Below are 12,766 nucleotides of genomic sequence, written 5' to 3'. Positions count from 1 at the left end.
TAATCAATGCAAAAATTAATAAGTTATTATCTTTTTGATACAATATTTTCAAAATCTGATGTGTATTTTATACTTGCAGCACATTTCAATTAAGATTTGTAACTTCTGTTTCATATTTTCACCAAAAGCCATAAGATACTTAGGAATACACCTAACCAATGTTGTATAACACCCAGTGCTCATCCCGTCAAATGCCCTCCTCAGTTCCCGTCCCCCAGTCACCCCATCCCACTGCCCGCCTCCCCTTCCACTACCCCTTGTTCGTTTCCCGGAGTTAGAAGTCTCTCATGTTTGTCACCCTCTCTAATTTTTCCCACTCATTTTCTCTTCTTTCTTATTATCTCTTTCACTATTTTTAAAAAGACAGGAGCAGAAATTTCACCAAAGAAGACATACACATGGCCAACACGCACATGAGAAAATGCTCCACATCACTTGCTCTCAAGGAAATACAAATCCAAACCACACTGAGACACCACCTCACACCAGTGAGAATGGTGAACATTAACAAGACAGGAAACAACAAATGTTGGAGAGGATGTGGAGAAAAGGGAACCCTCTTTCACTGTTGGTGGGAATGTGAACTGGTACAGCCACTCTAGAAAACTGTGTGGAGGTTCCTCAAAGAGTTAAAAGTAGAGCTACCCTATAACCCAGCAATTTTACTACTGGGGATTTACCCCAAAGATACAGATGTAGTGGAACACCAGGACACCTGCACCCCAATATTCATAGCAGCAATGTCCACAATAGCCAAGCTGTGGAAGAAACTAGAGAAAATTAAAGATATTTTGCATAGTAAAGGAAGCAAAAAGCAAAAAGCAACCTTGAGAATGAGAGAAGATATTTGCAAATGAGATACCCAATAAGGAGTTAATATATAAAATATATTTTAAAAAACATATGACACAATACTAATACAAGAAAGCAAAAAGCAACCTACAGAATGGGAGAAGATATTTGCAAATGAGATATCCAATAAGGAGTTAATATATAAAATATATTTTAAAAAACATATGACACGATACTAATACAAAAACAACAAAACACAAATAACCTTATTAATAACCTTATTAAACAAAACACAAATAACCTTATTAATGGGTAAATGCCATTAACAGGCATTTCTTCCAAGGAAAACATGCCCATGGCCAACAGACACATAAAAAAATGTTCAACATCATTAGTCATTAGAGAAATCAAATTAAAACCACAAGATTTTGCACCTTGTAAAAATGGCTAAAATGAAAAAAAAAAAAGGAACATATGTTGGTAAAGATGTGGAGAAAAAGAAACGCTCATGCACTGTTCATGGGAATGCAAATTGGTGTCAAAATTGTGAAAAGCAATATGGTAGTTCCCTAAAAAAATAGAATTACCATATGATCCAGTAATTCCACTACTGGGAATTTACTCAAAGGAAATGTAAACAGTAATTTGAGAAGATATATGAACCTCTACATTTATTGCAGCAGTAGTTACAACAGACTAAATATGGCAGCAATCCAATATTCATCTATAAATGGATGGAAAAAGAAGATGTGGGACAGGAAAGAGGAAAATGGCAGTGGAGTAGAAGGGCCCTACACTCAACTCCTTCCACAAACAAAAATGGATAATTATCAAATTATCCTAAATACCCCAGAAACAGAATTGAAGACTAACAGAACACACTCCACAAATAAAGGGAGAGAAGAGACCACATCAAAGAAGAGAGGAAGTGTGGAGACATGATTTAGAGGAGAAATGGATCTTGGGTGCTGCAGAGGGTAAGTGGCTATGGTTGTGAAGAAGGACAAGAGAGAAAGGATCACACAGGGAAACACACAAAGAGAACATTTCTGCAAAGCCTTTGTCATAGAAAATAAGCGGGGCTGAATTGTATGAGTTTTTGCAACCAATAGGGCTGAGAGCCTGGAGTTTTAAAGGTCAGTGGGCTTGGGTAGGATAGAGCCAAGAGGGAACTACACTGCTCATGAAGAGAAGGCAGGTAAAAACCCCAGAGGCAGAGAGCATGTAAACATCAATCTGATGAGCACCTGGGGCACACAGTAGGGAGATTATTCACTCTTCTCAGAGAGGCAGTGTTTGCATAAACATCTCTCCAGGAACGTAGGACCTGGCCAGTGTCATTTCTTTCCCTTAACCCTCAGCATAAACACAGCCACATGAGGAAGTAGTCCATAGTACACACTGGCTGCCTAACTTGCTTATATCAATCTCAAATATCCTGTGCTCTGTTGCAACTGCCCTTCTCACTCAGTCAAGCTTGCCTCAGTCTCAGGAAGGCAGGCCTCTCCCCACTGAAGACTAGCACAAATGCTTGCCCACACTATGTTTCCTGACAAGAGAGTTCTGCAGGGCCTTAGTTCTGGTGGAGTTGCTATCAGGTCTCACTTCACAAGCAGACCAGAGCACATCTTGTTAAAACTCCTCTCATTCAGGAAAAGGACCAAACACTGCCCACAACAGACAGGGAGAGCCTTTGAAGGTGACTGGCCTGAAAAATAGAGAAACCAGAACTCAACAGCAAAACATACATAGCACACACCGGAGATATCCCTGGAGCACCAGGCCCTGGATACTACATGACCTCTTTCTCATAAAGCTATTGCATTATTGCATTCAGGAGCAAGACACATAACTGGCTTTCCAAACACAAAGAAGAATGCAAAAAAACTAGACAAAGTGCAAAGATGGAGGAATTTATCATAAATGAAGAAAAAAGATAAAGCCAGGGCCAGACATCTAAGCAAAACAGATATATGTAACATGCATGATGGAGAATTCAAAGTAACAATCATAAGGATAATCATTTGGCTGCGAAAGAATGGAAGTGATCAGTGAGGCATTTACACAGAGATAAAAGAGTTAAAAAAGAATCGGAAATGAAGAATGCAACAAATGAGATTAGAAACAGCAGGCTGGAAGTAGAAAAGGAATGAATTAGTGACCTAGAAGGCAAAATAATGGAAAATTAAAAAGCTGAACAAAAGAGAGAAAGAAGAATTATGCAACACAAACATATATATAGGGAACTCAGTGACTCTATCAAATGTAATAATGACATTCACATAATAAGAGTCCCAGAAGAGGAAGGAGAGAGAAAAGGGGACAGAAAATTTATTTGAAGAAATAATAGCTGAAAAATTTCCTAATCTGGGGAGGGAAAGAGACATCCAGATATGAGAGGCACAGAGAATTCCCATCAAAATCAACAAAAGCAGGCCCACACCAAGATATATTGTAATTAAATTTGAACTATACAATGATAAAGAAAAATTCTTAAAAGAAGCAAACACAAGTCTTACACGTGTGCACCTCGGGCTCTGACAGAGCTGAAGATGCATGGAGCTGTGCCAGGACCCGCAGGCAATGCAGTGCACCTGTGATTTATGTTTTAGAAATAGATGTTAAACTTTGGATTCGGGATCCCTGGGTGGCACAGTGGTTTAGCGCCTGCCTTTGGCCCAGGGCGCGATCCTAGAGACCCGGGATCGAATCCCACGTCGGGCTCCCGGTGCATGGAGCCTGCTTCTCCCTCTGCCTGTGTCTCTGCCTCTCTCTCTCTCTGTGTGACTATCATAAATAAATAAAAAAAATTAAAAAAAATAAACTTTGGATTCAATTAAAAATGTCTCTCAATCCATCTATATTTCCCAAAGAAAAAGAAAAAAATAATTCAAAATTTGTGGAAACACAACACTCACAAACTACCCCATAGCTGCAGAAGATCCTCTTCAAAACTTATGCTTAGCATCTCAAGAAGTTCTTCAATAAGTTCAGCAAAGTGAAAGATCAAAATGTCTCAAGTGTGGTGGTTCAGGAATGTTCTATTGCCATACATATTATGTCCCAGTTGAAAATGTACCTATTGAACAGATGCCAGTTGTGAAGCTTCCACTGAAGATTAATATCATTAAACATTCAAATTAAACAGATGGCAAAAGTACTGCTATACATGCAAAACTATTAGCACCTGAATTTTTAAATATTTACATATATCCTTTTATTCCAGAATATTAAGAAAAGGCCCATGAAGTTGCACTTGTGTTTCCTGGACCTAAGTCTGTCTCAATAAGATATTTATTTTCATCTGCAAAAAAAGAGAAAAGATTAAAAATATTAAAGACAAAAATGATGACCCTGACAAGCCATCCATTAAATGCAAGAAAACTGAAGAACAGGATTTGAATGAAAACAAGTGCCAATACACAACATTGAAAAAAATAATATTTATAGATAGCACCTGGAACCAAACAAACAAAATATTCACTGATGAGAGTTTTCAAGGATTGTTACAAGTTGAGTTGAAAATAAGAAAAACTTGCTTTTGGCATCATCAAAAAAGAAAGCCAGATACCTTCCTTTCCACAACTGAATCCATTTACTCTTTTCTGGTAGACTACCATACTGACATATTAAAAGAGAAATACCAAGGACAATATGATAATCTCTTATTTTTCTACTCTTTTGTGTACCAGTTGATAAGCTATGCCAAATGCTCTGGAGAGACAAGAAAACTTACCCATTAGTTTTTAACTAGTTACTTAAGTCATTTTATTTTGCTAAAAAATAAATAAACCTATAATTGTGCTTTGTTTAAAAAAAAAAAAGAAGCAACACAAAAGAACTCCCTACCTCACAAGGAAAATTCCATAGATCTGACTGGAGATTTCTCAAAAGAAACTTTGCAAGCCAGAGGCAAGTGGCATGATATATTCAAAGTGATAAATGGAACAAACCTGCAGTCAAGAATACTCTTTCCAGTAAGGCTATCATTCAGAATAGAAGGACAGATAGTCTCCTAGACAAACAAAACCTAAAAGAGTTTGTGACCACCAAACAATCCTTACAAGAAATATTAGTGGAACTCTTTGAGTGCAAAGGAGAGGACCAAAGTGACAAGGACAAGAAAGGATCAAAATAATCTCCAGAAACAATAGCAAAACAGGTAACGAGATGGTACTCAATACATATCTATCAATAATAACTTTGAATGTGCATAGACTAAATGATTTAATCAAAAGACAGGGTGTAAAAAAAGATGAAAAAAAATGACCCACATATATATTGTATACAAGAGACTCATTTTAGATCTAAAGACCCCTCAAATTAAAAGAGAAGGGATGGAGAAACATTTATCAGACAAATAGATAGCAAAAGAAAGCCAGAGTGGCAACACTAATATTAGACAAACTAGATGTTAAACCCAGGATTGTAACAGAGACAAAGAAGGGCATTGCACCATAATAAAGGGGACAATCCAATAAAAATACCTAACAGTTGTGAATAATTGTGCACTCAACATGGGAGAACCCAAATATAAAAACAATAACAAGGATAAAGGAACTAATTCGTAATAGTACTATAATAGTAGGGAACCATATCATCTAAACAGAAAATAAACAAGGAAACAATGGCTTTGAATGACACACTGGATCAGATGGACTTAACAGGGATATTCAGAGCATTCCATCATAAAGCATCAGAATACAAATTCTTTTCATGTTCAAATGGGTATTCTCATGTTTGTTCTCCCTACTCTGGAGAACAAAACATGCCTCAACAAATACAAAAAGACTTAAATCATACCAGGAAACTTCTCTGACCACAGTGCTTTGAAACTAGAAGTCAACCACAAGAAAAAAAGTCTGGAAAGAACACAAATACACAGAGGCTAAACACATGCTACTAAGTGATGAATATGTCAACAAGGAAATCAAAGAACAAATAAAAAAATACCTGGAAACAAATGAAAATGAAACAATAGTCCAAAATCTTGTGGATGCAGCAAAAGTGGTTATAAGAGAGAAGTATAGGGCAGCCCCGGTGCCTCAGCGGCGTAGCGCCACCTTCAGCCCAGGGTATGATCCTGGAGACCTGGGATCGAGTCCCATGTCAGGCTCCCTGCATGCAGCCTGCTTCTCCCTCTGCCTGTGTTTCTGCCTTCTCCCTCTCTGTGTGTCTCTCATGAATAAATAAATAAAATCTTTTAAAAAATAAAAAAGAGAGAAGTATATAGCAATGCAGGCCAACCTCTAGAAGCAAGAAAAATCTCAAATAAATAAGCCAACCTTACCCCTAAAGAGGCTAGAAAAAGAAAACAAAACCTTAAGCTAGCATAAGAAGGGAATAAAAAAGATCAGAGCAGAAATAAATGATGTAGAGCCTAAGAAAATAATAGAACAGATCAATGAAACCAGGATCTGGTTCACTGACAAAATTAATAAAACTCATAAACCCATAGCCAGACTTATCAAAAAGAAAAAAGTATCCAAATAAATAAAATCACAAATAAGGGGGAAAATATCAACCAATACAAAAGAAATACAATTATAACAGAAAATTATGGAAAACTAAATACCAACAAGTCAAACAATGTGGAAGAAATGGATGAATTCCTATAAATATATAAACTATCAACACTGAAACTGGAGGAGATAGAAAACTTGAACAGCTGAATAACCTGTGAAGAAATTTAACCAATAATAAAAAAAACTCCAACAAAAAGAAGTCTGGGGACAAATGGCTTCCCAAGAGAATTCAACAAAACTTTTAAGGAGGACCTAATATATATTCTTCTCAAACTATTCCAAAAAACAGAAAGGAAGTTAAACTTCTAAATACATTCTATGAGGCCAGCATTATCTTCACAACAAAACTAGATAAAGACACCATTTAAAAAGAGAACTACAGGCCAATATCCCTAATGAACATGAATACAAAAATTCTCAATGAATTTGAGCAAATAAAATCCAACAATATATTTAAAAAATCATTCACCAAGATAAGCAGGATTTATTTATTCATGGGTTGCAAGGGTAGTTCAATATATTCACAAATCAATCAATGTGATACATCACATGAGTAAGAGAAAGGCTAAGAACCATATGATGATCATTTAATAGGCACAGAAAAACCACTTGACAATGTACAACATCCATTCATGATCAAAACCTTCAATAAAGTAATTTCCAAGGGAACATACATCAAAATAACAAAGATCATTTATGAAAACCCCACAGCTAATATCTTCAATGGAAAAAAATGAGAGCTTTAATTCAACAGTCAGGAACACTACAGACATTTCCACTCTCACTACTGTTATTTAACACAGTACTGGAAGTACTAGCCATAACATTCAGACAAGGAAAAGAAGTAAAAGACATCTCCATTGATAAGAAAGAAGTCAAAATTTCACTATTTGCATATTACATGTTACTCTTTATATAAAAACTGAAAGACACCACCAAAAAAGTGCTAGAACTGATACACGAATTCAATAAATTCACAGGATACAAAATCAGCATACAGAAATCTATTGCACTGAAAATGCAGTGGCAGAAGAGAGATTAAGGAATCAATCCCATTTACAACTGCACCAAAAACAGTAAGACACCTAGGAATACTAGGAATAAACCTAATCAAAGAGGTCAAACACTTTTACCCTGAAAACTATAAAAACTGATGAAATAAATTGAAGATGACACAAACAAATGGAAAAACATTGCATGCTCATGCACTAGAAGAAAAAATATTATTAAAATATCTATACTACCCAAAGCGATATACACATTTAATGCAATCCCTGTAAAAATATCAACAGCATTGTTCACAGAGCTATAGAAAACAATCCTAAAATGTTATGGAATCATAAAAAACTCTGACTAGCCAAAGCAACCCTGAAAAAGAAAAGAAAAGCTGGAGGCATCACAATTCTGGATTTCAAATTATATTAACAAAACTGTAGTAATCAAAATAATATAGCACTGGCACTAAAAGGAACCCATAGATTAATGAAACAAAATAAGAAACCCAGGAATGAACACACAACTACACGGTCAATTAATATTTGACAAAGTAGGAAGGAATATCCAATGGGAAAAAGACCGTCTCTTCAACAAATGGCATTGGAGAAAATGGAGATAAACATACAAAACAATGAAACTGGACCACTTCCTTATGCTCTACACAAAAATGAATTCAAAATGGATTACAGACCTAAGTGTGAGTCCTGTAACCAATGAAATACTTCTAAGCATCTTTGAATGAAATCTTGCCATTTCCAATGACATGGATGGAACTAGAGGGTATTATGCCGAATTAAGTAAGTTAGTAAGAGAAAAACAATACCACATAATTTCACCCATATTTGGAATTTAAGAAATAAAACAGATGAACATAAGGTAAGGGAGGGGAAATAAAATAAGTTGAAAAGACGGAGGCAAATCATAAAAGACTCTTAGCTATGGGAAACAAACTGAAGATTGTTGGAGGGAAGGTGGGTAGGGGGATGGGGTAACTGAGTGATGGACATTAAGGAGGTCTCTTGAAGTAATGAGCACTGGATTTTTTATGCAAATGATTAAAATACAATATACAAGTATACAAAGAACTTATAAAACTCAACTCCCCTGCAAAAGAATAATCAAATTAAAATTAGCAGAATAATAAGTAGACATTTTTCCAAAGAGACATACAGATGGCCAACAGACACATGAAAAGATGTTCAACATCACTGATCAGGAAAATGCAAATCAAAACAACAGCAAGATATTAGCTCACACCTGTCAGAATGGCTAAATTCAACAACACAAGGAACAACAGACACGGGCAAAGATGTGGAGAAAGGGGAATCCTCTTGCACTATTGGTGGGAATGTAAACTGCTACAGCCATTGTGGAAAACAGTATGGAGGTTTCTCACAAAGTTAAAAATATGAGTATCCTACCATCCAACAATTGCCCTCCTAGGTATTTACCCAAAGAATACAAAACTGCTAATCCAAAGGAATACATGCACTCCAATGCTTAAAGTAACATTATCTATAATAGCCAAATTATGGTAACAGTCAATTATTTGCCCATAAACTGATGAATTGTTAAAGAAGAAATGGTATTTACATATACACAATGGAATATTACCCATTAAAAATGAAATCTTGCCCTTTACTAGGAAATGAATGGAACCAGAGAATATTATGCTAAGGGAAATAATTCAGAGAAAGATAAATACCATATGATGTCACTCATATATGGAATTTAAGAAACAAAACAAAAAGCAAAGTGGAAAAAAGAGAGGCAAACAAAGAAACAGACTCTTAACTATAGAGAACAAATGGATGGTTTCTAGAGGACAGGTGGGTGGGGGTATGGGTGAAATACAGGACGAGGATTAAGGAGTGTACTTGTGATGAGCACCAGGTGTTGTATGCAAATGTTGAATCACTATATTGTATATCTGAAACTAAGACTACACTGTATGTTAACTAACTTAAATTTAAACAAAAACTTTAAATAAAAGAAGTTGTGGTTTGTGTGTGTGTGCATACACACAGACACACACACACACACACAATGGAATATTACATCACAATTAAAAAGAATGAAGTCTTTCCACCTGCAGCAAGATGGACAGACCTAGAGGTTATAATAGTCTGTACAATAATTCAAAGAAAAATACCATATCATTTCACTCACATGTTCAATTTAAGAAACAAAACAAATGAACAAGAAAGGCAAATTAAAAAAACTGATCCCCAGGAGGGACAAGATGGCAGAAGAGTAGGGTCTCCAAATCACCTGTCCCCACCAAATTACCTAAAAGACCTTCAAATTATCCTGAAAATCTATGAATTCGGCCTGAGATTTAAAGAGAGAACAGCTGGAATGCCACAGTGAGAAGAGTTCACGCTTCTATCAAGGTAGGAAGACGGGAAAAAAGAAATAAAGAAACAAAAGGCATCCAGGGGGAGGGGCCCCGTGAGGAGCCAGGCTAAGGCCAGGGCGAGTGCCCCCAGGACAGGAAAGCACCGTCCCAGAGAAGCAGGAGCTGCACCGACCTTCCCAGGCTGAAAGGCGCTCCCAGGGAGTTGGAGCAGGACCCCAGGAGGGCGGGGATGCCCTCAGGCTCCCTGGGACACTAACAGAGCAACTGCTCCCCAGAGAGAGTGCGCCAAGCTCCCTGAAGGGCTGCAGCGCCCACGGCGGAACCCGGGAGCAGCTCGGAGGGGATCGGGCAGTGGCTCCGCAGAGGGGGCTGTGCGGCCTGGAGCCCGAATCCAACAGCGCAGGCCCGGGAGCACTGGGCGCCGGAGACACAGCCCAGGATCCAGCCTCCCCCCCGGGGCAGGCAGAGGCCAGGAGGGCCCAGGACAGCAAGGACGCTCCTGCCCCAAGCTGAGCAGATCAGCAGCCCCGCCCCCGGAGCCTCCAGGCCCTGCAGAAGGAGAGCTCTGGAGTTACTGCAGGAGCTGAATCCAGGGCTCCAGAGCTGGCCCCCGCCACTGTGGTTGTTCCTCCTGAGGCCTCATGGGGTAAACAACCCCCGACTGAGCCCTGCACCACGCAGGGGGCAGAGCAGATCCCCCAAGTGTAACACCTGAAAATCAGCACAACAGGCCCCTCCCCCAGAAGATCAACTAGATGGACAAGTTTCAGGGGAAGTTCCATTTTTAAAGTATACAGAATCAAAAGATACTCCCCCGTGGGTTATTTTTTCTTTTTCTTTTTCTTTTTTTTTTTTTTTTTTTTTTTTTTTTTGCTTTTTGAATTGTTTCCTTCCCCCACCCCTTTTTTCCCTTTCTTTCTTTTTCTTTCTCTTTTTCTTCTCTTTTTTTCTTTTTTTCTTCCTTTTTTCTTTTTCTCTTTTCTTTCCTTCTTACTCTCCTCTCTTTTTCTCCTTTCCCAATACAACTTGCATTTGGCCACTCTGCACTGAGCAAAATGACTAGAAGGAAAACCTCACCACAAAAGAAAGAATCAGAAACAGTCTTCTCTCCCACAGAGTTAAAAAATCTGGATTACAATTCAATGTCAGAAAGCCAATTCAGAAGCACTATTATACAGCTACTGGTGGCTCTAGAAAAAAGCATAAAGGACTCAAGAGACTTCATGACTGCAGAATTTAGAGCTAATCAGGGAGAAAAATCAATTGAATGAGATGCAATCCAAACTAGAAGTCCTAACGACGAGGGTTAACAAGGTGGAAGAACAAGTGAGAGACATAGAAGACAAGTTAATGGCAAAGAGAGAAACTGAGGAAAAAAGAGACAAACAATTAAAAGACCATGAGGACAGATTAAGGGAAATAAATGACAGCCTGAGGAAGAAAAACCTACGTTTAATTGGGGCTCCCGAGGGCGCCAAAAGCAACAGAGGGCCAGAATATGTATTTGAACAAATCCTAGCTGAAAACTTTCCTAATCTGGGAAGGGAAACAGGCATTCAGATCCAGGAAATAGAGAGATCCCCCACTAAAATCAATAAAAACCTTTCAACACGCCGACATTTAATAGTTAAGCTTGCAAATTCCAAAGATAAAGAGAAGATCCTTAAAGCAGCAAGAGACAAGAAATCCCTGACTTTTATGGGGAAGAGTATTAGGGTAACAGCAGACCTCTCCACGGAGACCTGGCAGGCCAGAAAGGGCTGGCAGGATATATTCAGGGTCCTAATTGAGAAGAACATGCAGCCAAGAATACTTTATCCAGCAAGGCTCTCATTCAAAATGGAAGGAGAGATAAAGACCTTCCAAGACAGGCAGGAACTGAAAGAATATGTGACCTCCAAACCAGCTCTGCAAGAAATTTTAAGGGGGACTCTTAAAATTCCCCTTTAAGAAGAAGTTCAGTGGAATAATCCACAAAAACAAGGACTGAATAGATATCATGGTGACACTAAAGTCATATCTTTCAATAGTAACTCTGAACGTGAACGGGCTTAATGACCCCATCAAAAGACGCAGGGTTTCAGATTGGATAAAAAAGCAGGACCCATTTATTTGCTGTCTACAAGAGACTCATTTTAGACAGAAGGACACCTACAGCCTGAAAATAAAAGGTTGGAGAACCATTTCCCATTCAAATGGTCCTCAAAAGAAAGCAGGGGTAACCATTCTTATATCAGATAAACTAAAATTTACCCCGAAGACTGTAGTGAGAGATGAAGAGGGACACTATCTCATACTTAAAGGATCTATCCAACAAGAGGACTTAACAATCCTCAATATATATGCCCCGAATGTGGGAGCTGCCAAATATATCAATCAATTAATAACCAAAGTTAAGAAATACTTAGATAATAATACACTTATACTTGGTGACTTCAATCTAGCTCTTTCTACCCTCGATAGGTCTTCTAAGCACAACATCTCCAAAGAAACGAGAGCTTTCAATGATACACTGGACCAGATGGATTTCACAGATATCTACAGAACTTTACATCCAAACTCAACTGAATACACATTCTTCTCAAGTGCACATGGAACTTTCTCCAGAATAGACCACATACTGGGTCACAAATCGGGTCTGAACTGATACCAAAAGATTGGGATCGTCCCCTGCATACTCTCAGACCATAATTCCTTGATATTAGAAATAAATCACAAGAAGAAGTTTGGAAGGACCTCAAACACGTGGAGGTTAAGGACCATCCTGCTAAAAGATGAAGGGGTCAACCAGGAAATTAAGGAAGAATTAAAAAGATTCATGGAAACTAATGAGAATGAGGAAACAACTAATCTTTGGGATGCAGCAAAAGCAGTCCTAAGGGGGAAATACATCGTAATACAAGCATCCTTTCAAAAACTGGAAAGAACTCAAATACAAAAGCTAACCTTACACATAAAGGAGCTAGAGAAAAAACAGCAAATAGATCCTACACCCAGCAGAAGAAGAGAGTTAATAAAGATTGGAGCAGAACTCAATGAAATGGAGACCAGAAGAACTGTGGAACAGATCAACAGAAACAGGAGTTGGTTCTTT

General features: G+C 38.1%; 1 pseudogene; it reads left to right on the top strand.

Annotated features, from left to right (window-relative positions):
- The first annotated feature begins 3,634 nt into the window (after positions 1–3,634).
- On the top strand, positions 3,635–4,535 carry LOC140628247 (tRNA-uridine aminocarboxypropyltransferase 1 pseudogene; annotated as a pseudogene).
- The last annotated feature ends 8,231 nt before the right edge of the window (positions 4,536–12,766 follow it).

Source organism: Canis lupus, chromosome X, assembly GCF_048164855.1.
Source record: "Canis lupus baileyi chromosome X, mCanLup2.hap1, whole genome shotgun sequence".
NCBI lineage: Eukaryota > Metazoa > Chordata > Mammalia > Carnivora > Canidae > Canis > Canis lupus.
Note: the sequence above shows the minus strand (reverse complement) of the source record. Positions and strands in the feature narration are given on the sequence as shown.